Raw genomic sequence first — 27572 nt, 5'->3', positions numbered from 1 at the left:
GAGGCGGTAAGATGGTATAGTGGGTAGAGTCCTAGGTCTGGAGTCATGAGCTTGTTCAGTTTTTTTTTAGTCATATTCTACTCTTTGTGCCCCCATTTGGGGTTTTCTTGGCAAAGATACTGAAATGGTTTGCTAATTCCTTGTTAGGTTTATTTTGTAGATGAGGAAACTGAGGTAAACAGGGTTCAGTGACTTGCCTAGGATTGTATAGCTAATAAGTGTCTAAAGCCATATTTGAATTCAGGAAGGTGAGCTGATGGATCATTCAGTCTCAGACTTAGCTAGGTCTGGCTGTCTATCTGTTACATCATTTAGCTGCTTTTCTCTGAACTCTATGCTTCTCCCTACATTTTCTATGTTATGCTCTTTCCTTGTCATTCCTTTTCTCATTCCCTTCTCCTCCCTCTTGCTATAATGATATCCCACCTCTCTTATCATACTTGATTCAACTGCCACTCTCTAGAAAGCCTTGTCTGATGAACATAGCTTCTAGGAATTAGGAGGCCATGGTCCTGTTGTACTTTGTCCTGGCCAGCCCACAATGGGAGGAATCTTTCTGTTCTGGATGCCACAGTTTTTGAATCACATTGATAAGGTGGAGGGCATCTGAGGGAGGTCAGTCAGGATGGGGAAGGGCCAGAAGCCTATATCCTATGAGTACATTTTTAAGGAATTAGGGAATATTTAGTCTGGAGAAGAAAAGGCTTAGAGAATGGAGCTTACACCATAGCTATCTTTAAGGGCTTTAAGAAGAAGCATTAGTCAGGTACTATCAGGGGACACTAGGTGGCCCAATAAATAGAGCATTGGATTTGGAGTTAGGAAGATCTTAATTCAAATTCTGCATCAAACACTAAATATTGTGCTGTTAGAATACACAGGAGAGCTGCTGAAATACACGGGGGCCACATGACAGTGGCTGCTGGAGATCCAACCCAGAATGGTTCTCCTCTTGTGAGAGAATGATACAAGGAGACTGAGAGGCAGTTGCTGTTCTCTGACCTCTCTGACTGAGAGGCCCTTGCATTGTCTGACCTCTCTTCTCTTCCCTCAGCCTCCAATTTATCTGGTTCCCAGTCTGAAACACTTGTTTCAGCAAAAGCTGCCCTACAACTCCATCAGATGCTATGATCCACAGCTGTGGAGACTCTCAGAAAATTGACATTTTCCTTAACATTGTGCAATCATGATAAGTCATTTAAACTCTATTTGTCTCAGTTTCCTCATTTATAAAAATTGGGGATAATAATAACATCTAGCCCCTAGGTTTGTTTTGAGAATGGGATGAAATGATATTTATAAGTAATGATGATAATGATGATGATGAATCAAAAGAGAGAGTTAGGAGTAACGGGTAGCAATTGCAAAAAAGACAGATTTAAGCTTGATGTTGGAAAAATAATTTCGTAATGATTAGAGCTATCTTAGGTGCAATAAATGGGTTTCTTGGGGGGTGATTGGATCCCAGATGAAAATAGGAAGTGGCTTCAAAAGACAATAGTACCCCCTCTCCCTTTTAAACAAATGAATATATTGAGGCTCAGACACATAATAATCTACAGAAGCAGAATTTGAACACAGGTTTTCTGATTTCATCTCCCCACTCCCACAGTATTTTCTCTGATTGTAGGTTCTCTCTCCTTGGAAGTTTTTTTGGAAAGGATGTGGTGTAGAGGGAATTAATTCTGGATCAGTTATGGATGGGTAGGACTAGAAAGCATCCGAGTTTCCTTTTAATCCTAAGAGTCTTCTGTGAGTCTATGATTTCCTGCTTCCCTTGGTCAGTTATGACCTTCCTTCCACTTTCAGATCTTACAAAAACATCATTCCCATCTCCTACCTTGTACATTTATTGTATGTTAGGATTACTAAGTGAGAACTCAGGTTGTCTGGACAGTGACAAGGTGAGCCTGTTCCGGGTTGTTGTACAATGCTCTTAGTGATCCTTGCCCAGTTTTGTCATTAAGTCCATTAACCCTGCTCCAAGATGGTTTTCCAGCAGGCAGATTGAATTGCAAGTACTTATCAGAAAACAAGCAAATCCCCAACCTGCTCAAGTACAGAATGTAGAATCCATGAACTTGAACTTGAACAGGTTGGGGATCTAAGAAACATCTGACACTGAAAGAGCATGGATAATAAGAAGAACAAAATAAGAAACTTGATGATGAATATTACCAGCTAAACTTCACAGAGGACTTGTTCTTTGAGAATACATTGGAGAATCTTAAGTCTAATGCACAGAAAAGTCTGAAGAAACTGAGGGAGAAGGTGGACCAGGATGTGTCAGTGATCTCATCCAAAAAATACGTGAGGTATTTATTGAGACCCTCAATGAGTTAAAATGGATGGATGAAATATCCAAGAAGAGAGCTCAGGAGAAGGCCACAGCCATCAAGGAGCAGATTGGCTACCCAGACATCTGGCTAAGTGTCTTATGAAGTCCTAACCCCGAATGATTGGAAATCCATAGCAAGGACATGTCTGGAGCCTGGAGAAAATTTATTATGGCTTGCGGAATTTCATGAATTATGTAAAATTCAAGTCAGATGCAATTTGGAAATAGGAGTTAACACACAATTCACTTTTGAGCACTTAGCTGGTGAAGGTCAATATGGAGAGAATTCGGAACAGATTAATTATACCATGACAATATATGAACAAATTGCTAAGGCTGCAATAAAAGCTTGGGGTGTCCTCCCTGGACAGAAAGATCGGGGAGAGGCTTTCACTAAAATAGAGCAAGGTCCCAATGAACCTTTTGCAGATTTTGTGGGACGTTTGCAAAATGCTGTCAAAAGAACTATTGGAGAAAATGCAGCTACAGAAATAATGACTAGACATCTGGCTAAGGAAAATGCCAATGAGATTTGCAAAAGAATTATATGGGGATTAGACAAAGATGCTCCTTTAGAGGAGATCATAAGACGCTGTGCTACAGTGGGAACAAATGCTTTTTACACCCGGACAATGATGAATGTGGAAAGACAGGGTCCCTCCTGGCAAGGGCCTTCTAGAGAAACTCGGCGATGTTTTCAATGTGGAAAAATTGGGCATCTAAGAGCTCAGTGTAGATATGGAGATACAGTGAGAAGACAGGGTGAGAGAAGACCTAAAACCCCATGTCCAAAATGCAACAGAGGACTCCATTGGGCATCAGAGTGTAAACTAATTCAGGGAAATAGGATGAGGGGCCCAGATCCAGGGCCCCAGGCAAAAAAGACTTGGGGCATGATGGCAGCTGATGTTACACCCAAAGAACCTTTAGAAGGCCAGGACTCTGATTTAATCAACCAGCAGAAAAGCAATCACATGGCAGAAAGGGATTACCCAATCAGTGAGCCAAAAGGCAATCAGATTGCAAAAATGGATTACACTTGGGGAGAATACAGGCCTTTTAAACCAACAGGGCTGTATCCAGTGCAAACAATTCCAATGTAATTGTCAGATGATGAGAAGAGATTTAGAAAGTGGTAAATAGAAGGAAATTAGATAGGTTAACTGCCTGGGAGAGAGGGTTTGCTTGTATTTCTTCAGCAGGAGAAGGAATCAGATGGGTGCCAACGAGTCATATTCGCCTTGTCCATCAGAGAGAGACAGAAAAAGAGAAAGACCTCAAAATAAAGGAGAAGATCTAAGAAACATCTGACACTGAAAGAGCATGGATAATAAGAAGACTGTTAAAGAACTTTAAAAACCAGCAGGAATCATTGGACTTCCTCACACAAGATGAGACTAATGGACAATGGGCTTATGGACATTTATAAATTTTCAATTTATGATTATGTTATATACTTCTAGCATGTGTTATGTTACTATGTTACTATGTGCTTATGTAATTCATGTAATTATCTGTAATACTTCCCATATTGATGGATTTATGTTTCAAGGTCATTTATGTAATTATCTGTAATACTTCCCATATTGATGGATTTATGTTTCAAGGTCATGACTGTCCTATGTTCTAAATCAAAAGAAAGGGGGAGATGTTAGGATTACTAAGTGAGAACTCAGGTTGTCTGGACAGTGACAAGGTGAGAATTCAGGTTTTCTGGACAATTACAAGGTGAGAACTCAGGTTGACTTGATAGAGGGGGCAAGCTCATTGGCTGGGGTGGTTCTTCCCAGAAGCCCTTGCATTATCCCACGCCCATTCTCTGGGAGAATAAAAGAAGAGGACTCTCAGAGAAAGAGGAAGACTCTGAATTGCATCAGGCTTGACGGGGCTCTCTGCAGGAAGGGAAGTCACTTCTTTGGACAAGAGTTAACAGCAACTGCCTGGAGACAACGGTTCGTTACAGGAAGAAGAATCTGTCTGAGAGATTTGAGTAGACACAGCAGATCTCTTCCCAGAGAGCGATCCGGCAGCTTCTGGAGACGACAGCTCGTTACAATTGTATATTGTTTTAATCACTCAAGGTGACTTAGTAAGTGCCTACTATGTGTCAACAGATATGCTAAACTCTGAGAATACAAAAACAAAAAAGTCTTAAGAAACTCATGGTCTGATGGTGGTAAACACCATGCAAATAACTATGCACAAAAAAGTAAGGTGGAGATGATCAACAGAGGGAAAGCATAGCATTGAGAGAGCTCTTGTAGAAAATTTTAGCTGAGACTCTTAAAAAGGCAAGGAAACTTTTGTTTCCTTTTTGTTTGTGTTATTGTTAATTGTGCATGTGAATTGCAGCTGTGCAACTTTGTAGCTCTTGTAAGGATTTGATGTAGTTGACTTGAAAAATTTTGGTAACTTTTTAAATGTTCATTGATATTTTCTTTTTCTTAGTTCTCCCTCCTGTACCAAGATCCATCCCATATGACAAATAGTATTTATTCAAAGGAAGAAAAAGTCCAAAAAAATGTGTAATGCCTAACACCTGAATGTCTCTGTGAAGGGCAGGTTGGACCTATCTTCTCATAGGTCTTCATCTGATAACTTCATCTGATAACTTTGTTTTTTTGGAGGCATTTGGGATCAAGTGTCTTGCCTGAGGTCATTTGACTAATAAGTGTTAGAGGCCTAGAATTCAGGACTCCTCACTCCAGGTCCAGTTCTCTATCTGCTGCCCCTAATATATTTACTTTATATTGATCTTTCATTGATCTTTCCTTTCACATTCAAAGTAATTACTATGTATATTGTTTTCTTGGCTCAAAGTAGACTTGAAATAAACTGAATCGAAGAATGCCAATCAGAAACTTCTCCTGGGTGCTCCACACTGTGCCAGGTATTTAGAGAAAGGAAAAATCAGTATAGATAGGACTGAGTAGACTTTACTCCTTTGCTGCATACTGGTTTGCAAAATATCCTTCTTCCAAATTGTCATACCATTAATAATCAAACTGTTAAATATGTACCCCGCACTGGGTCAGATACAAGAATAGCAGGAATTCAGAAAAAGGCAGAGAAATGGGAGTCCATACTTTTGGGGCAGTTAACAGTTGTCAAAGTCCTCTCCCTATGTCTTTGCTTTTCTATTTACATTATCAGTGCATGACATATAAACAATCAATTTATAAATTCCTTCATTTATTTATCATTCATTTATTCATTTGACAAGTTAGATAAGAGGATTATTATTATTGTTTTCAGTTTTTATTGTTGTATTTTTTAATATCATCATAGTTTTCTCCAAGGTCTCTTCCTTCCTCCTCCCAGAGAGCCATCCTTTATTTAAAAGAGAGGAAATTTAGCATAACTGATAAATATATTTTTTAAAAGTTTGAGAATCTGTGCAATCTATGATATTGGGCTTCCTACTTCTGCAAGGGAGGTGGGTGGGAATGACTTCTTATATCTCTTTTTTCAAGACATGTTTGTTCATAACAATTTTATGGCATTGACTTCTGATTTTTTTCATGATTTTCATTGTCGTGGTCATTGTATATATTGTTTTCTTGACTCTGTTTACTTCACTTTGCATCCATTTATGTAGATCTTTCCAAGCTTTTCTGTATTCATTCTTTTGTCTTTTCTTACATCATAGTAATATTCCATTGGGGGCAGCTAGGCAGTGCCATAATGCATAGATGACTGGATCTAGTCAGGAAGACTCTTCCTGAGTTTAAACCTGCTCTAAGATACTTACTAACTGTATGATCCTGGGCAAGACACTTAACCCTTTTTGTTTCAGTTTCCTCTATAAAATGAGTTGAAAGAAGAAATGGCAAACCGTTTCAGTATCTTTGCTAAGAAAATCCCAAATGAGGTTAGGAAGAGTTGGACCCAATTGAAATGATTCAATAACAAAATATTCCATTGCCATGATGTACCCCATTTTTTTAGTTAATTGATGGACACTTACTTTGTTGGAGGAATCTTATGATACCTGTTTTTACAGGTGAAGAAACTTTTGTACTCAAGTAAGTAACTTAGTGACCGAACAGGACATGAATGCAGGTTTTTAAAATCTAATTCAAATGTTTCCTCTTCTGTAGCACAACTGCCTTTCAGCAGAGTAATCCAGGCTTTTTGAGCAGTGGAATGACATGCTCAGCACAATGGACAAATCACTAACTCTGTCTGTTTCTTCATCTTTAAAAGGGTTATTCAATCGTATCTGACTCTTTGTGACCCCATTTGGGGTTTTCTTGGCAAAAATACTGGAGTGGTTTGCCATTTTCTCCTTCAGCTCATTTTACAGATGAGGAAACTGAGGCAACTGCCCATGATCATATAGGAAGTATCTAAACCAGATTTTAACTCAGGAAGATGAATCTTTGTGACTCCAAGTCCAATGCTCTATTTACTGGGCTACCTAGTTTCCCCTTTAAGTGGGAAATAATAATATAGTACCTCCCTCATGGGATCTCCATAGGGCCAAATGTATATGGAATGTTTTGTAGATCCACTGCAATGAATAAGCATTAAATTTGGACTTGGGGATCTGCCTCTGCCCTTCTTTACTTTTATCATCTTGACCAAGTAACTTAAATGCTCTTTGCCCCAGTTTCCTAATCTTATAAATGGGAAGATTGGATAAGATGTTCTTCAAGATACCTCCCAGCTCTAGACCAATGCTTTTATAAAGCTTAAATATGTGATATAAACATTAACTCTCAGTAATCATTGATGAAATACCAGATTAGGAGTAGAGCTAAGGAAGAAACTCCTGGGAATGGTAATAATTTATTGACTTTAGCATTGTTTGGTCTGACCACACTAAGTTCTTTTAGTCCCTCCTAGTTCACTAAGGGAGGGGAGCTCTGTACTCTTGACAATGAAGCAGGGTAGTGATTGCAGATAATTATGGTCATAGTCACCAAAAAATTTTGTTCCTCTTTGTTAGGTAGGCTAAGTCTTCCACCCCACAGAGGAGAGGCAGCCTCATAGTAGGGAGTAGGCAGGCTCCAACAGATGAGGCAATAAAGCTCTCATGCAAGTTAATAATGGTAATGATAATAATAATATATTTCTATAGTGCTTTATGATCACAGAATATTTTAGATGCATAAAGCATTTTAGAACTCATTTATTCCATTGTGTGATAAAGAGAATAGAATATTTATTTTTATTTTATGAAGGAGGAAACTGAGATTGGTTAAGTAACAGTTTGGAGTCCCACATCATCAAGAGGAAGGATTTGTATTCAGATCTCTTGACTGTAAGAACCATACCCTGAGCTATTACACTTGGGGGAATGAAAAGACAAAAAGAAACAGCTTCTGCTCTCAAGGGATTTAGTTTCTATAGGGGAGACAAAAGACATTCCCTAATCTAAGTTTCTTCCAGCTCTGGCATTCCATATACTAAGATCATTTCTAATCCTGACATTCTCTGTTCTTGAACCCCTTCCCAGCTCTTACATTCCATGTTCTAAGATCATTTCCGATTTTGACAATTCAATTTTGATGTTCCATCTTCCAGGGTCATTTCCAACTTTGATATTCTGTGTTCTAAGGACCTTCCAGCTCTTAACAGCCTATGATTTGATCACAGTTGAGTTTCTTTCTTTTCTTAGTCCTTCTATTAGGGTTCTAAGAGAGCTACAGGTCTGGGAGAAGCTAAAGGTTAAGGAAGAAGCCCCAGGCCCCAATTAAGCCCTGGGCTTGGCAGAGTGTGCCAAAATAAGTGGCCCAGGAAGTAGCAGACAAAGCATTAGAAATACAGTGATAGCCTTGAGACCCTTGGCTAATTTGTCCCTAAAAGGTCTGTTTGGTAGCAGGACAGTTTCTTAATCCTCACATACCCTATGTCTTCTGATTCCCTTCCTGAGTAGAATCTGGGTGCAGTATAGCTTTCAGGAAGAGAAAGAAATATTGGGAAAAAAAGTCTTTGTATATATGAAGCAGTTTCCTTTTCATGTAGCTTGGTGAAAACCATGTGAAGGAAGCAGTGAAAGCTTATGAAGGGCCTCTGAAGGTTATGTCCATGTGTCACTGAGCTAGTAGCAGGATTGGATTCCTGAACTTCTCTGGTACTTAGTAACCAGTACCTCCTCCTATTGGCCATGGTCCAGGGCCTTTGAGACTGGTTTGTCTCAAATTTAACTGAGGGGTCAGGGCTTTTTATTGGGCCCTTTTCCTGCTTATAGCTGCCTATTGAGCAAAGATGCTTAGAGTTCCCTAGAAGGTGTGGACAAAGTAGCCTGAGAAAATAAAGTGCAGAATGCTGGGAATAAGATGATCTCTGTTCTATTCTGGATCCTACAATTAACTTTGATAAAGATTCATGGCATCATAGATTTTGAACTAACCCAAAGCTTCTTAAACTTTTTCTACTCACAATCTTTTTTTGCCTTAGAAATTTTTATATAACCCAGGTAATATGGGTATAAAAAATAGATACACAAATTAAACATTTAATGATAATCATAATTTTGTGGCCCCACATTCAGTTGAGACCACATATGGGATTATGACCCACAGTTTTGAAAAGAAAGCTTTGAGCTTTTTCAAACATTTAATAATAATCATAATTTTGTGGTCCTACTGAGAGTTAAGATACCCTATATGGGGTTGTAACCCATAGCTTAAGAAGCTTTGAGCTTGGCAGAATGTGCTCAGCTAGGTAGCCCAGGAAATGTCAGACAAAGCATCAGAAAGACAGTGATAGCCATGAGATTCTTGTCCAATTGCCCCCCAAAGGTCTTTCTGGTAGCAGGATAGCTCCCTGCTATATTCCTAAAGAAGTTGTCTCACTTCTGACAATAGCCTTTGAGAAGCAAATATATAGGTCAGTGGACCAAGAGTCAAGAACACTTGGATTCCAATCCTACCTCAGTCTCTAAACTGTCTTGTGTGGGGCAAGTAACTTAATCTCCCTGTACCTTAGTTTCCCTCTGTGTCAAATGACAGAATTGGCTTCTAAAGACTTTGAAACTGAGGCAAGTTCAACATCCTGCCCCACTTTTATAGATGAGGAACTGAAGTTAGCACATTTAAATGATGTTCTGTGTACTAAGGGCCCTTCTAGCTCTATGGCTTATGATTCGAGCACAGTTGAGTTTCTTCCTCTCTCAATCCTTCCACTAGGGTCCCAAGGGAACTACTGCTCTGGGAGAAGGAAAAGGTTAAAAAAGAGTGCGCCGAGCTAGGTGCTCAACATCAGAAGGGCAGTGACAGCCATGAGACCCTTGGCCAGTTGTCAAAGTGAGACAGGTTGCTTTACAAGGATATAGACTCGGATTCTCTGACTGTGTTCATCCTTATTGTTCTGTGGTCCTAAGTATACAGTTTTCTTTCTCTAGACCTCAGCTACCCCATCAGTAAAATGAGGGGGTTAAGCTAGATGGAGAAACCATTTTTTCCAAGGCTCTTTCCAGCCCTGTTGTTCTCAGACTTTTTCTGGCTTCATGGTTTCTTAAGATATAAGGAACTCCTCTTTTTCCCACTGAAGCCTGTGGGCTGTGGCCATGCCTTTTCTTCTCAGAGGACATAGCTACATGTCCTGGGCTCCCATCTGCAACTGTCCATCCCACAGGGAGCCACAGGGGGGCAGAGTTTCCCTTCTCCACTTTCCTTGATAAAAAATACTGGGCTTGCCTTGGTCAGCTCCCATCTAAAATAGCTCCTGGTACATCTCTCCTTCTTGACCTCCTCTTTATTTCCCATAAGGATTTGGGATTTCTTGGAGGAGGGGATGTCCTTTATCCATGTAGATCACAGCTTGGCCCTCCTCTTTCAGGAAATAGTTTCATGACTTATAGTGGACTGATATCCAGCAAATTTAGGTCAGGAAGTAGATGTGCTTGTCTATCACTAGGCCATTCTTGAAGACCTTTCAGTTTGGCAGAACCTTCCTTGGGTAACTTTGTTTTCCAAATTTTTTCCTCCCTTCCTTCTCTCTATTCTCTCCCCCAAACAGCAAGTAATCTAATATATGTTAAACATGCAATTCTATACAGATTTCCACAATTATCTTGCTGCATAAGAAAAATCAGATCAAAAAGGAAAAAAATGAGAAAGAAAACAAACTGCAAGCAAACAACAACAATAAGAGTAAAAATGCTACGTTGTAATCCACACTCAGTTCCCACCGTCCTCTCTCTGGGTGCAGATGGCTCTCTCCATCACAAGACCACTGGAACTGACCTGAGTCACCTAAGTGTTTAAAAGAGTCATGTCCATCAGAATTCATTATATAATCTTGTTGTGTACAGTGTTCTCTTGGTTCTATTGAGCTGAGTTTTTGAAAGAAGCCAGAGAAATCAAGAGACAGCTAAGTGATGTAGTTCTGGGTCTGGAAGCAAGAAGACTTGAGTTTAGATGTGGTCTCAGACACTTACTAACTGTGTGATCCTGAGCAAGTCACTTTACTGTTTTAGTTTTTTATCTGTAGAATGGGCTAATAACAGCATCTACCTACCAAGATTGTTGTGAGGTTCAAAAGCAATTCTTAACAGTGCTCAATGCTAGCAACTTAATATAAGCTGTTCTTATAAGAGAATGGAGAACATTACAAACATGGGGGGGAGTGTACATAGTATAAAGGTACAGGGATTGTATCATTTTCAGGGAACAGCAAGTAGGTCATTAAAGCTTGAGCATGGAGTGTATGGTAGTAGTGCAAGAAGAATAAAAGATAACAGGACTAGAAAGAGGAAGGAGTTAGGTTGTAAAGAGCTTTAACAAACAAATGCATTGATATTTTGATTCTGAACTGGAACTCACATTTCCTGGCTAGAATCATCTCAAGATTGTGTGTCCTTGGTGAACATATTCAATAAGTTTGAAGTGGAAGATCCTGGCTCCCTGGGGAGGAAACAAGGCTGCTTCCCTATTTCCTTGGGCCCCACACTCACTACAGGCTTTTTGGTGACATAGGTATTAAGGGGGCAAAACTGTTTGAACTCAGGTCCCATGACCTTAGAGTTCAGTACTCTTTCTAGAACAACTTTGCTTGATATCCTAAGGCCCTCCCAACTCTGATGTCCAGGGCCCTCCCTGTTCTAACTTTCTGTGGTCTAAGGTCCTTCCCAGCTCTGACATTCTATATTCTAAGAGCCCTTCCAGCTCTGATATCTTGTGTTCTAAGGTACCTTCCTTCCAGCCTTGACATTCTGGGTTCTAACCTTTCCTCCTAGTTCTGACATGTGTCCTTTTGGTGAGCTACTAGGAAACCCTCCATTTCAATGGGAGTCCCGGATCTGTTGTTCCTAAAACATACAGCGTTTTGAGTCAGTGCTGTTCCACTGCTGGGCCCACAACAGTTATTATATCATTACTTGTAATTAGCGTTTAGAGACAGGAGAGTTACCCTGACAAGGCCCTTTTGTATAGCAGCAGAAAACCATGCTGGGGTGGTGTTTGGCAGACAGCACCCACCCCGCAAGTGTTCGCTTTGAAAATATGCTCAGCAGAAGCAAGATTTTGTTCTTTTTATTACAATTTTTTGTTGTCCCCACCCCCAACCAAAGTTGGAAAGCAACACTGAGTCAATTAGGCAGCTGCTTGAGAGCATAAAACAGGGAATGGCTAAAAGCCAGGGATGAATGGGTGCCGTCTCTGCTGCTGTCACCACAGCCTTCTGGGTCTCTGGCCTGTTTGTCTCTGCATCTTTATCCCCTTTTCCATCAGATTTCCCATTTTCCTCAATACCCCATTCTTCTCACCTGATTTTACGCACCATTGTCATGGGCTAAGAGCTAAAAGACACCTTAGGGTTGAGTTTGACCTCTTTTTACAAGTAAAGAACAGAAACTGAAGTTTAGACAAGGGAAATCATTTGCTCAAGAGAGCTAGGCCAGCATTTGAACTTGGTCTTTTCATTCCAAATCCAGTACTTCTTTTACAATTCTTTTTCTGAGGCTTAGGTCATAGGTCTTTAGCATTAGCATTAAAAAGATTTAGAGATAATCTAAAAGTTTGGGTAAGGGGGAGTTACTTGCTCAACATCACTGAGTGACCTTTTTTTTTTTTTTTTTTTTTTTTTTAAACATAAAATTGGGACTGGACAACAGGTCTCTTGATTTTGAGCTCTGAGTTTATTATGTCAGAAAATCCCTGATTTTATCAGCCCAATTGCAAGGGAAACTCCAGGGTACAACTGGTTATGAAATCTCTATAGGTTTCTCTGAGAAGTCCCAAGGATATAGTCCCAGCCATGGACAGGGTAAGAAGAGATAACTCTGGCAGGAAGAATTTTCACTCAAGAAAAACCATTTCAAATGTGCTGGGCTTCTAAGTCCAATGCTCATAAAAGGGCCTGTCTAATAGGAACACCATGCCTTGCTTCCCAGTGAAGACAGACAGGACCAAGCCAGCAGGGTACTGCCCCTGGAGATGAAGTGGCGCAGGGGTGACTAGCAGATCCCTTCCCTCCTCTGCTTGAAGTTCTCATCCACTTTTATTATCAACACTGCCCTATCTGCCTGCTTTTATGTAGATTCCAAATGGCAAAGGTGATACCACAGAACAGGTTTCTTAAACTTTTTCCTTTTGTGATCCCTTTTGACCTGGGTATATAGGTTTACAAATCAAACATTTACTGATGATACATCATAAAGAAATTTATTTTTAAAATAATCCTTTGGTATACAAATACTTTTTCCATTTATTAAAGACAAAGGCAAATTTGTATGCTAATGAGGTAGATGTGCTTGTTTATTTTTACAAAAAGAAATCTTGGCAGAATATTTGATACCTTTTACTGTTGCCAAATTTTTCACGACCTCCAGATTCAGTTATATGACCCTATATGGAGTCTTGACCCACAGTTTAAGAAGCTTTGCCTGAGAGGGTCAGAGATGAAGGATCTCTAGAACAGAAAATGTCAGACTCCAGCAATGAAATATTCATTAAGTGTGGAGATATAAATAAGAAACACAATCAAGAGAGTCGTTACCCTCATGGAGCTTACATTTAAAAATAATTTTAATTTAAAAAATTAAAAAAATTAATATTTTCCCCAATTACATGTAAAAACAATTTTAACCTTCATTTTTTTTTTTTTTTTTACAATTTTGAGTTCCAAATTCTCTCCTTCCCTCCTTTTTCATCATTGAGAAGGCATTTTTTGTAGTTTAGCATGTAGTATAGCTGAAGATGTCTTCCCCACAGCTGTGGAGGCCTGAAATTGAGCAAGGTAAGGCTGAAGCTTGCCTATCAAAGCCATTTTGGTATTTTCATTAAATGGACTAATTAATAGTGGTTCAGGGGAAAAGTCCAGTTTTGTAATAGGGAGGCACTGGATGGAGATGTTGGATGGAGTAGAAATAGCATGATTGGAATAGAATTTTATTTTATGGACTACCTTAGAAGATAAAATGTCAGAGCTGAGAGAGGGACCTTAGAACACAGGATTTCATAGCTGGGGGGGTCCTTAGAACACAGGATGTCAGAGCTAGGAGGCCCTAAGAACACAGGCTGTCAGAGCTGGGAGGGCCCTTAGAACACAGGATGTCAGAGCTGGGAGGGCTCTATATGTCAGAGCCAAGGTGGGATCCTTAGGAATAAACAATTTTTCCCAGGTCACACAAACTAGGCAATGACAAGCCAGTACTAGAACCCTCACAAGGAGACAAAGGGAAGTTGATTGCCTTGAGCTTTTAAAATAGTATAATAATAATTTTTGTCTATGCCTTTGACTTTTTATTTGAAAAAAGATTAAAATAATGATGAGGATGATTACTGACCTGATTCCACTCATTTGGTTAGAGATTTAATTCCCAGAGAATACTCACAGCCATTAGCTTGTTTTGATCCTCTCAACAACTTTGTCAAGAAGCTAGGACTTTGATTATCCTCATTGGATAGATGAGGAAACTGAAGTCTGGAAATTAATGAACAGCCAAAGAAGAGCCAGGTACTCTGGTTATAGCTTTCTTGGATTAAGTTCTTTCTTCTTCTTTCTTCCTCTCCTCCCTCCCCTTTTCATCCCCAGAGACTCTAGCATTTCTGTTCCCTCCTCTGATTTCAGTGCCCTAGAACTTCAGCTGAAATCTGTTCCCTAGCTCTTCCCTGGGGACAGAAGGATCACTGATCAGAGATCTGGAGCTGGAAGGGACCTCCAGGGTCATCAATCTTTTCATTTGACATAGGAAGAATTTAAGATCCAACGTTATTAGGATTTACCCAAGCAAGGTGCTTATAAGTGGAATTGTGACTTGGGGTACTTTGATTTCTCAGAATGACTCTCTGATTCTCTTCTGGTTTGTCGATTTGCTTTTTAAAAAGTTTATTGATTTTTTTTTGTCTTTATAATAGTTATTTCAGTCTCCCCTCCAAATTGAAGCCTCACAGGTTTCAAAATAACACAGTGAACCAGTAACATCTGACATATTGAGCATATTTGAGAGCATTTGTAATGCATGGTCCTAGGAAGAACCCTCCTCTGTTGTGAGGGAATCTAGGAGTGCAGTGGCATTAATCTGGACTGGGGCTTAGGAAGACAGATATGCAGTAAGGAGAGAAGAGCTGGCCAGGGAGTCAGGACACTGAGGGACTAACTCAGCCTTGCCAAAAATTGATAGGACTCTGGACCAGTTCTTCACTTCTTGGCAACTTAGTTTCCAGATTTATAAAACAGGGGCAGAGTAGGACTAGTGTATGATATTTTAAAGGCTTTTTCCTGCTCTGTATACCAAGGGCCATAGAACTTTCTGCTTGTAATCTTGAATTTTCTTCCCTTTCCTAAGGCCCAGTAAGTAGGCTGTTTCCTCTTTCTCTTCCTTTATTTCCCCCCTTTCCTCTATTTTCCCTGTGTCCAGAAGAGGTCATCAGCAGCCAATAAAAGGCATCTTATGGTCTGCCCTACAAATGTAAACATCCTTTTCTTCTATACCCAAGCAGACTTGGGGCTGGTCATTGTTGAATCTAATCAACCAATGGACAAACTGTTATGTAGTGTTTACTGTATGTGAGGTACTGGGCAAGGTATTGGGGATACATAAAAAAGGGCAAAGGCAGCTTAATGCCTCTGTAGTCTCCACCATCCAAATAGCATTGCTTTTCCCCTTCCTCCCCCACAAGTTCAGGAACAGCTGGGCCTCTAATCTCTCTGTGTCCCAGATTCAGGAAGGATTCCTTTGGATTCAGAATCTGTCAGGCCACATTCAATCCTTCTCTGCCCCCTTTCATCCTCATCAAGTGAAAGATGAAATGAGTAAGGAAACAAAGCAAGCATATTGATTTCTTAAACAGTGCATTGGGACCAGACCTCTTCAGTGTAGGGCTGGACCCCGAATGCAGGAAGAGACAGATTTTTATGCATTAAAGCAATTTATCAAATAAGAGCAATTAATTAAAAGGATACAATTAACCAGTATGCAAAATTAAGTAATCTCATTTCTAATTGAAGGAAAGATAAGGGACTTTCCAAGTTGGGAGGGTGAAAATGAACAGGTGCAATTTCCTGAAATCAGAAAGAGATGTTCCCCCCAAATGTCTGTGTTCCATCAAAGGAACATGGAAACAATAATTAATTGACCACTTAAGACATATGGGTTGCTTGAAATGTAGAATTGTGAGAAACTCTTTGTATCAAAATTGGAATCTGATTGGATCTCTGGGCAACTTAACATAGGTCCTTAGTTAAGGTGGGCTGGGTTCAAACAATGCATAAAGTTTTCTCACAATTTCTGTAATTTAATAAAATCTTAACAGGAAAGAAATTGAACCAGAGCTACAATTGAATAGAAAGGTAAGTGAGCTAGCTTCGAAATTGAATCACAAGACAGAGTCATTGTGGTTCATCCAATTCCCACAGTTAGCCACTTGTTGTTCTAATCCTCTCAATTAGAGGTGTCCCACATACCTCTTTTATGTTATCATCCTATATAGGTCTCTATAAACCTTCTCTTCTGCAGGAACTTCTCCTATTCTTTATCTCTAGGGAGCAGAAAGATTAGGACTGGCTTTTAATTTTTTTTCTCCACATACTGAGAAACATCTTAAGTTAGACTTTAAGGCCAGAAGGAAAGGCTTCAAGGCTCAGATGCCATCTCCTTCATAAAGCTCTTTCTTATCTCCCTATTCCAACCCCATCCCAAATTTTCTTGTAGAATATTGCCAGGGATATGGAATCCTTCCGTCCAGCTCATATCATTCTCCCTAGTATCCCAATCATTTCCGTTGTCACCTTCCGCAATGGAATGAGCCACAGATGAGGAGTCAGAGTTTGAATCCTGGTTCAGTTCTTCCTGTGTAACAATGTAAATCACATTTTGGGCTTCATTTTTCTCATCTGTGAAATGGAAGAAAAAAATTTTCTGGCGTCTCTCTTAGCTCTCAATGCTAGGAGCTTAAACTAGAAGGGTTTGTGAATTGGGTTTGTGTAAAACCTGTTACTGTGGTTTTCCCTGTCTCAACATAGGGCTTGGAAGGCGGAAAGCATGAAATACTTAGTCACTGTCCATGGTATTGAATTGAAAGGTGGGGGGGAGAGTATATCAGTGGGAAGGCTAGATGAGGCTCAGCTGGCAGGTGTAGAAACCATGAGGGGTCAAGTTCTGGTGTTAGAGAAACTACAGATGGGATCTGGACCACCATTCTCCCAGAGCCCTAGAGGCCAGATTAGGGTCCCGAACTCCAGGTCTCAGGGGAGCTTCTGTGGGCTATGACATCTGGTTCTGAGTGCCACTTATGGGGACTGAAGACAGATGTACAGGGTATGGGTTATCCTTTAGCCTGCAGCCATGGGATAATACTTTGGGGGCTGTATTAGGCATCTCTCATACCTCCTCCCTTTCCACTTGATAGATTGCCTTAGAATTGATTACTGGGGCATTGTCCTTCCATTGATTGTATTATACTTTATCAATTACATGTAAAACCAATTTTTAACATTCATTTTTTTAAATTTTGAGTTCCAAATTTTCTCTTCCTTCCTTCTCCCCTCCTTGAGAAGACAAGTGATTTACTATGATTATACATGTTCAGTCATACAAAATATTTCCATATTAGCCACATTGTAAAAGAAAACAAATCCTAGAAAAATAAAGTAAAAAAAAATTAGTATCCTTTGATCTGCATTCAAACTCCATCAGTTCTTCCTCTGGAGGTGAATAACATTTTTCATTGGAATTGTCTTAGATCATTGTATTGCTGAGAATAGCTAACCCTAAATTTATATTTTATTATTGTACAATGTTGCTGTGTAGTATTCTTCTCTCATTTCACTTTGTATCAGCTCACATAAGTCTTCCTGGGTTTTTCTGAAATCATCATTTCTTTCTTATTGTTTTATTTTTTTCTGGTTATACATGTGTATTCATTTTTTATACACATTTATGTACATTGGGACAGAAATGTCAGAACAAAAGGGGAAAAAAACCACCAGAGGAAAAAAATAGAAAAAGAAAAAAGTGAACATAGCAAAAGTTGATTTACATTAAGTCTCCATAATTCTCCCTCTGGATGTAGATGACATTTTCTATCCGAAGTTTATTGGGATTGTCTTGGATCACCGAACCACTGAGAAGAACCAAGTTTTTCATAATTGATCATGGTATAATCTTGCTACTGCATACAATGTATTTCTGCTTCTGCTTATTTTCCTCAGCATCAGTTCATGTAAATCTTTCCAGGTCTTTCTAAAATCATAATTTTTTATGGAACAATAACATTCTATTACTTTTCATAAACTTTCATATTCAGCCATTTCCAAATTGATAGGTATCTACTCATTTTCTAGTTCTTTGCCACCATAAAAAGACCTACTTACTACAAAGCTTTTTGAATACGTGAATCTTTTCCCCTCCTTTATGGAAGTCATCATTTTTTATAGCACAATAATTTTCTATCACAATTATATATCACAACTTATTCAGCCATTGCCCAATTGTTAGGCATCCTCTCAATTTCCAATTCTTTGCTATCACAAAAAGGTCTTATACATATTTTTGTACTTACAAGTTCCTTTTCTTTTCCTTTATTCTTTTTGAGATACTGATCTAGTAGTGATATTTCTGGGTCAAAGGGTATTTCTCAATCATATTTTTATAGCCCTACAAGTACAGTTCCAAATTGTTCATCAGAATAACTGGATTAGTTCACCATGCATTAGTATCCCAGTTTTTCTACATCTCCTTCAACATTTGTCATTTTCTTTTTCTGTTATATGAGCTAATCTGATAGATGTGAGGTGCTACCTCAAAGAGCCTAGAGTTAGGAAGGCTCATCTTCCTGAGTTTAAATTTGGCTTCAGACACTTATTAGTTGTGTGACCTTAGGCAAATTATTTAACCCTGTTTGCCTCAGTTTTCTCATCAATAAAATGAGCTGGAAAAGGAAGGGGCAAACACTATTTCTACCGAGAAAATCCCACATAAAGTCACAAAGTATCAGATCTGACTGAACCATTTCAACAACAAAAACAAAAACTTCAAAGTAGTTTCAATTTGTATTTCTTTAACCAACAGTGATTTGGAGCATTTCTCCTCATATAATTATAGATAACTTTGATTTCTTCTTCTGAAAACTATCTATTCAAATTCTTTAACCATTTGTCAATTAGAGATTCTTATAGATTTGATGCAGTTTTTTAGATATTTGAAAAATCAATCTTTTATCAGAGAAATTTGCTGTAAAATTTCCTCTTCAGTTTCCTATTTTTCTTCTAGTCTCGGGTGCATTGGTTTTATTTGTGCAAACCCTTTTTAATTTAATAATCAGAATTATCCATTTTACATTCCATAATGGTCTCTAGTCCTTGTTTGGTCTTAAATTCTTCCCTTTTCTATGGATCTGCCAGGCAAAATATTCTACTCTCCTCTAATTTGCTTACACTATATTCTCTTGTAGTAGGCCTTGAAAACATTCTCCTTCACAGGAATAACACAGACTGTTCCAAAAGTCATAGTATAGTTTTAAGCTTATTTTGGGATGCCCAGAATAAGCTTCTTGATGTTAAGAATTGTATCTTCCTTCTTTCCTTCCTCCCTGACACCAATTTGACAAATAGAGCTTTCCCTCCTAATTTTGTATTAAACTATTCTTTCATATATTTGCATTGTTCCATTTATGTTTATGCTATGTGTATTTTTACATATATTTCATTCTTTGTACTTGTGTCCCTAGCATAGTATCTGTTTAGTTGTAATAGCTGGTGTTTAATAAATATTTCTTGATTGATTGACACACCTACTGTGTACAGTAATATACAATGGAGAGATGAAAACAATTGCTGGATAAGGAAATTCCCTGGAAGATTTTCTCCTTAGAAGGTGGCTCATGAGCTGAGTCTCAAGAGAAGTGAGGGATACTGAGAAGTAGGGTTTTCCCAGGGACTGGGGAAGGGAGGTGCAAAAACAGGGATTTAGGGGATAGAGAGTTTATTTTGGGGAACTACAGATAGTCTAATTTTGCTGGGATTTAGAGTGTGGATAAAAACAATGTGCACTCAGACTGGAAAGGTAGGTTGAAGGCAGATGATAAAGTACCAAACAGAATTTCTATTTTATCCTGGAGGTAGGAGGAAGTCACTGACATTTGTTTAGTAGAGAAGTGATATGATGTAAGTCCCATGGTACCAGACACAGACTGACATACATACAACTAGGGAATTACTAGTCTTTTCAGTGGTGAGAAGAACAGTTCTGGGTCAAAATGTCCATCACCAAGATGCTTACCATTTTGAACCTCTTTCCTTACCCAGAAAAAAAAAAAAAAACACCACATAAAATCCTCCCTAGTTATTAAATCCCCTGTAAGGGAGGTCTCTAAGACCTTTGTAGGACAGAGTTCTCGGATGGGAATTGGAAGATGGGTTTTGGGATGTTTCTTACTTATTAGTAAGTCACTAACCCCTCTCTGGGGCTTGATTTCTTCATATATAAAGTAAGGGGGATGGACCAAGTGATTTTGAAGTAACTTTCCAACTCTAATACTGATCATGTTCTCAGAGAGCTGGAAGGAATCATGGAAATCATAGTACAAAACTGTCCTCCCCACCCTTCCCTTTTTAAAAATTTTTTTTATTTCTTTTAACATATGAGGAAATAGGGCCAAAGAGATTAGGTGAATTTTTGGAGGTCACAGAAGTAAAAAAATGGAAGGCTGTAGTATTTTCCCCAAAGCACCATTATCAGTCAACAAACATTTACTGTCTATGCCAGGTACCATGATTAGTGCTGGGAATAGAAGGACACAGAGCACTGGAGAGGGAGAGGGAGAGGGAGAGATATGAAATAGATAGAGAGATGAAATAGAGTACCAGTCCTGGAGTCATGAGAATATGAGTTCAAATCTGGCCTCAGACATTTATTAGCTGTGTCCCTGAGCAAGTCATGATGAGATGGAAAAGAAAATGGCAAACCACTTCTGTATCTTTGCCAAGAAAACCACAAATGGGGTCAAGAAGAATCAAACAAGACTTTAAAAAGACAATAGTAATTTGAACTGTCTTGAAGGACAACAAAGATTCTGAGGGTTTGGGACAAAAAAGAGAGTACTCTACATTCTAGGAAAGGCGTAGGATAGCCTGTGCAAAAGGAAGGGGGAAAGGAGATGGAATGTGAATTATGGGAAGCAGCAATTAGGCCTAGGATAGCTGTAATTTCACAGTGAGAGAGGAATAATGTGTGACTTCTAATAAGCTAGGCAGTCCTTAGGCACTCTGCTAAGAATCAGATAGGCTTTAAGTAGGAACCTTTGATGCTTGTTGGGAATGTCAAGTGTTACAATTTCATAAGTACTTGTTCAGTTGTGTCCAACTCTTTCTGACCCTATTTGGATTTTTTTTTTTTTCTGGTAAAGACATTGCAATGGTTTGCCATTTTTCTTCTCCAGCTCACTTTACAGATGAGGAAACTGAGGCAAACAGGGATGAAGTGACTTGCCCAGGGTCACAGAGTTAGTATCTGAGTCCAGGTCAGGCTCTCCATTCATTCATCTCTATGTCTGGAAAATCAATAATCATTATAGGTGATTGATTATACAGGGGCTCGATTTGTTTGGTTGATTGTCAAGAAAAAAATGATGAAGAGAATGTTAATGAAGATTACTCATGAAAGTTATGTAGTGAGCACATGTATATGTAAATATGTGCATATATATCTGTATGTATGTGTGTATATATGTACTATATATGTACACATATACATGCATACATGCACACATTTTTTTTTTTCCTTTCAGACACTTGTCAGCACAAGGCAATCAGGACAGGGCAGTGGGGGGGGGGTATGTTGTCCCTTTGGGAAGGGGATGGGGACAGTGCTACAAAGTCAGAGCTGACAGGATGATTAAAGATGTGCTCCAAACTAGAATGACCGAAGAGGAAACTGAGGTCCGGGGAGATTTCAGAACCCTGGTGAATCAAATGCCAGATGCCCCGGCGGGCCTGGCGCAGCGCCAGCCGTAGCGAGTGCCAGGTGCTAGATGCAGGTGCCAGGCTCCCTTCCATGTTCCACCAATGGGCAAAAGTGCCGCACTCCAGAGGAGGGCTGAGGGGTGGGGCTACCGCGTTTGGCATCCCTGCTTCCAGCTGGCTCCCCTTCTGTTTCTCTGCCTCTTGCCTGCCGGCCTCTCCCGGGGCTACAGCATCTCCCCGCCCCCTTCCCCTGGCAGGAGGGCCGGGATCCCCGAGGGCTCGCCTCCCACGTGGGTGCGCCGCGAGCGCTAGAACCCGGCCCGGGTTTAGAGCTGGGGTTCGGCCCGCGCGTGCGCATGCGCTACCAGCTCCTTTTCTCCCCCTCCCCTTTTCTTCTCTCCCCTCCCGCCCCTTCTTCCTCCTTACTGGTTTCAGGAAGGGGGGGGCGGGAGGGCGCAGCCGGGGCTTGGCCTCAGCCAATGGGCTGGGGGCCCGCGGGCCCGGCCCCCTCCTTCCCTCGAACGCGGTCCAATCGGAGTTTACTACAATGTTGTGGGGCGCGAAGGTGGGGGGGAACTGAGGAGGGGTTGGGGGAGGAGGGAGAGGGGGAGGCGTGCGGGCGCGCGTGAGGGCCGCGAGGGCCGGGGCCGCGGCGCCGCCGGGGACCGTCGGCAGGGGGAGGCGCGCGCGCCAGGCCGCCCGCTCCTTCCTTCCTCCTTGCTTTCGCTCGCTCGCTGCTTCTGGCGGTCGGTTGGTCAGTCAGTCAGTCAGGCGGGCAGCCCGCGAGGCGGTGGCGCCTCCTGCCATTGTTCCTCGGGCGGCGGCGGGAGCGGGAGCGGCGCGAGCATCCCGAGCCGTGCACCGCGAGGTGAGGTGAGGTAAGGTGAGGTGAGGCGAGGAGAACCGGGGCCGGGTAGGCCAGGGCCGGGGCTGGCGGGCGCGGAGCTGTCCCCGAGGGGCCGGTCCTGGCGCCGCCGCCGGCGCAGCCTTTGTCTGCGGCAGCGCCCGGGAATCCCGAGGCCCCGCCGCAGGAAGGGTTTCCTCAACAGGGAACCTAGTGATTTGGACCTATGGGGAAACTGAGGTCCAAGAGGCGAGGGACTTGCCCAAGGTCACCCCGTGGGTTCGAAGCCGGGACCTCTGGCAGCGGGTCTGGGACTGGGGCTCGAGCCCCCGTTTTCCCCAGGGGGTTTCTGGAGGCTCGCGGATGTTGGGGCGCAACCCGGGATGGGAAGGGATGCAGGGGCAAGGAAGATTTCCAAAAAGTTTTTTCCTTTTTTCTCGTCTCTTTTCCCTGGTGTGCGGATCCTGCAGGGCCGAGGCAGGAACTGACTCCGGAGCTGCATCCCCCCTTTCCTAGGTGGCTAGATGTTGTTGATAACCCTCATTAACAATGTAGCTCTTGTTGTGACAGTAGCAGTGGTCAGCACTCACCTTACACACTGTATCTCACAACTGCTCTTGGGTGGGCACTCTTGCTATCCTTTTTTGATAGATGAGAACACTGAGGCTGAGAAATTCAGTGATTTGTCCAGATTGACTCGGCCACTAAGGGCCAGGGGCAGGATTGGAACTCAGATTTTGGGGTATCCAAGTCCAGTACTATCTCAGCAGATACTACACTTGGGAACTGAAAGGGACCTGTTGGAGACAGACTATCTGCCCAGGGTCACTTGGGGCCATCATTTGGACCTAGATCCTGACTGGGAAGTCCTGCACTTTTCCTTCCCTGCTGCCTACACTGCCTCTGTAAATCTTTATAGAGCGTTTTCTTCATCTCAATCCTGTGCAATTATTATGAATAATTCCCATTTTACAGAAGAGGAAGATGAGACTCAGCAGAGTCTTACAAAGGTTCTGACTCCATAATTGATTATAACATGCTTTTTGTTCTTGTGTATATTTTCGTTTGTGTTGAGGGGAGGAGAGCAGGCTGTAAACTTTGTAATGCCATAGGCATATATAGATGTTTGAGAGTTATTAGTATATATAGTACTTCAGAGTTTACAAACAAAGCATCTTCCTTTTGGCAAATTTGTTCAAGGAAACTGAGTTACTTAAGAGGTCATATGATTCATTCATAGTGACACAGTTCAGATTCAAACAGGGGCTTATTCCATTACTGGGCTACCTTCTAATATAATGCTGTTTCCTAATGAGGTAGTTTGAGGCATTTGAGAAAAACACGATTATAACAGTTTTTCAATTTGAGAGATTAAATATTTTTATTCTTGGTTTTTAGGTTGTCTGGAATCAGAGGGTTTTTATTTTTGTCATTATGACTACATAGACACATTTTATATATATTATGTACATATTCTGTAGAATTACTAAAGATTGTATTGTTAACCTTACTTATGCAGATATTGGATACTAAGCTTATCCTCAGTATTTCATCATCAAACTATTATTCCTGGTGAGGTTTTATCCAAATACGTTTATTCTTCCTAGGAACAGGCATTCTCTTGAGAGAGAATGTGATCTCACGTGGAACAAATTGTTGATGGATTGGTTTCTAGCCACATGATAGTGACTGTCATGCTGTTGTTTTCTTGACTGTACTTAGTCATAATTGAATAGTCTTTGGAGATTCTTTGGCATATGTTGAAGATTTTTTGAAAGATTCTAAGCTTTAAAAATTTTTTTTATTAGTAATTTGGGTGATTTCACAGCTGCTATTTTGTTCTTTCTGCTTTTAGGGAAAACTGAAATAAATGGTTATGCTCTGAGTATTATTATAGTGGATTTTATGGCTCATCATGAGGATATATGGCAGTTCTTTTTATTTCTTTTCATTGCCTGTCTGAATTTGAACCGAAACCTTTGTTGGTTTAACCACTTACTTAGAGCCACCATTTTTCTTTTTCTTTTTTTTTTTTTTTAATCCCACTTAATCCAAATTCTGCTCTTGCAATAAAAATCCCTACTGAAAAATGAAGAAATAGGTTATGATCCTCTTTCCATTCTGTAAATCTTATCAATTCTTTGCCTTCTGGATATTGGCATTTTTAGAAAATAGTTTTCTCTGTGAAGTCTAAACCAATAATAATAGCTAACATTTACATAGCACTTAAGTGTGTACCATGCACTGTGCTAAGGGCTTTACAATTATTATCTCATTTGATCTTATTTTCACAGTGTTTGTTTTGTTTTCCATTTCTCAAGTATAAAGTGTCCTTTTTGTCTATGACAGTTGGGTTAAGTGACTTGCTCAGGGTCACATAGCTAGTAAGTATTAAGTGTCTAAAGTGGGACTTGAACTCAGATCCTCATGACTCCAGGACTGTGTACCATCAAGCTGCCCCATAAGGAGGATTTTACTGCTATTCCTACTCAGAATTCTAGAAGTGACTTTTTTGTTTGAGGGAGGTGAAACTAAATTTAGTTCTTATTGAGGAGAAAATATTCCTTATAATGTTTTACTCTATTAACTCTGTTAACTAGCCAACCATGAATGAAAAATCAAAAGAATATTTGTATTTCAGACATATTTGTGTTTGAATTATGTTTCCTTTAGTTAAAATAGTGATATAGTAAATTAATTCTTTAGCAAATGTTGACAGTTTCCTGTGATTCTTTCCAGTTCTTAATTTACACGTTTCAAATAAAAAACTCTTTGGTTTCTCAGTGGTCTAGATCACAAGGAAAGGAAAAGAAATAAATTGGTACATATTCTTATTTGAAATTAAATTTTGTAATTAACATAGATTCTTTAGTCAGGAGGGATGTTAACTTTTCTCTGGAATCTTAAAAACTATATGCAATTTCCATTCAGGTTTTTAAGTTTGTTCAAGATGTAATCCAGAAGTTTTAGAATTAGTCACAGATGATGAATGAATTAGGAGCTAATTTCTTCAACTGTGTGACTGAAAACTAGAAATATGGAAATTGATTATATTGATAGTGTTATCATTAGTTACAGGTAATATATTTAATACATAGTATCTCTTTTCCAAACGTCCTAAGACATATTTATATAGAATTTTATTGACAGTCTTTTTAAGGAGGATAGCCAATAGAAAGTATTATAGTAGTAGTCAAGAAGATTGAATGTAGCAAATCACAGAAATTTAATTTTCTAGGTTCAATACAACAAACATTTATTAAGAGCCTGCTTTGTGCCATGTGCTGGTGTTAGCTACAAAGACAAAAATGACTATGTCCTTGAGGGATTTATATTTTCTCTGTAGTGTGGTCTAGTGTGTTTATAGGATTTAAATAAATTTTAAATTTGTACAAAATTAATACAAAATAATTGCCTAGTGGAGGAAGATAGTAGTGGGAATCAGGAAGATGCTCTTGTGGGAGATAGCACTTTAGCTCAACCTTGAAGGGAATTAGGAAATTGCAAGGAATAGGTGAAACAAGAGACAAGGAGTGTAGGGTTGGGAAGGAAGTAAGGTTGGTAGCCTATATAAGGCACAGAGATGAGAAGAGGAATTCTAATATTAATAAAATACAAGCTTTTAGTGAAACTTCCCTGAAATTTCTCAAGATCTTATTTTTTTCCCATAAGAAAGGTTTTCTTGATCTTCAGTTCAAAGTACTTTGAGCTCTGTTGTATATGGAAAGGACTCTCAGCCTCTTAGTATGTAAGCTGGGAGCAAGAATTATTTTATTCATATTTGTAACCCCATAGAACTTGACATCAACAAAGCACTTAATTGTTACTTGTTAACTGATTGGTTTGTTTACTGAAAGCTTACAGGTAAAGGACTTGAAAAGAGACTATGAGCCCCAGGTGTATAGGTAATACATGTAAAAAGTTCCAAACAAGACTGCCATCTCCCTGGGACATTCATTCTTTTATAAGCACCATGTCCTTTGTTGTTGTTGTTGTTGTTTTTAATGGGCACGAGTCTGGGTCCTCTTGTAATGAAGTCAAAGCTTCTTGAGTTTCATGTTTATGCCTTAAATGTTATAAATAATGCAAAGTTGAGCTGTCTGAAATATTAGGTAAAATTGAATAAAGTGAAATTGGGTAAACTTGACACTTCTGAAGCTGATCTTTAAAAACTCACCCTCAGTATGTGAGAGGTGTAATCACATAGAATTGTCCAAAAAATGTTAATGCTATTTTAATAGGTTGCAAGGAGGGAAACAAGGATTGTAGGACTAAGGAAAGAATTGGAAGGCTGTTCCACTGCAGAGGAATTGGACTGCTTGGTACAGAGGGTTAAAATAGGAGGAACAAGTGCAAGGTGTAGATACAAATTTTGACCTTGAACTCTTCCTTAAGGTTAGACTATTTAGAAGTGTAATGGACTGCCTTAGGAATGAATTAGATAATAAATGCTTTTTAATTGGTTATCATGTTTGGTAGAGAGGGCATTTTTTGTGGGTGTCTGGGTTGCACTAGGATCCTCTGTGGTCCTATCTCACTCAGAGATTTTGTCAATTAGACATGGATCCTTGCCTTTAGAGGTTGCCATTTCCCAGGAGTGATAAGAGATATATAAGTAATATAAAGTATATTTCTTTAACATTTGTATTGTTTTATCATCTCTACTAGATTGTAAATTCCTTGAGGACAGGGACTTTCTTAATTGTATTTCTATTTTCCTTGGTACTTAGTAAGTGTTTACTAAGTGTTACATGAATCCAAAGTAAAACACTTCATTTTCTTGTTTTTCATTTCTCCAACTTATAGAGGAAATAGGGTTTTGTCTTTAACTGGGAATATATTGTAAAGCATGCAATGAGTAACTTACTTCCATGGAGTTACATCCATATCCATAATAGCTTATTATGAAAATCAGCAATTGTAAAATTTTACAAAATGGTCCTAGATGGTTTTTCATGTTAGTTGGGTCCAGTGTAGGTACTCCTCTAATTATTGCAGCTCAAAATTCACCTAGGCCTTCTCATTCTTCTAGTCTCC

The 27572-nt window shown here is 39.8% G+C and overlaps 1 protein-coding gene across 12 annotated transcripts in view; it reads left to right on the top strand.

Annotated features, from left to right (window-relative positions):
* Positions 1-27572, top strand: part of EPB41 (erythrocyte membrane protein band 4.1) — a 199556-nt gene that overhangs the window by 10581 nt on the left and 161403 nt on the right. The window contains exon 1 of one of the 12 annotated variants that reach the window (XM_074305563.1): positions 22420-22569. The exons of the other annotated variants lie outside the window; for them this stretch is intronic. The gene's annotated coding sequence lies outside the window, so the exon portion shown is untranslated. Of the gene's footprint in view, positions 1-22419; positions 22570-27572 lie in introns of those variants that run through there. 12 annotated transcript variants of the gene reach the window in all.

The sequence above is a fragment of the Sminthopsis crassicaudata genome, chromosome 3 (genome assembly GCF_048593235.1).
Source record: "Sminthopsis crassicaudata isolate SCR6 chromosome 3, ASM4859323v1, whole genome shotgun sequence".
Lineage (NCBI taxonomy): Eukaryota > Metazoa > Chordata > Mammalia > Dasyuromorphia > Dasyuridae > Sminthopsis > Sminthopsis crassicaudata.
Note: the sequence above shows the minus strand (reverse complement) of the source record. Positions and strands in the feature narration are given on the sequence as shown.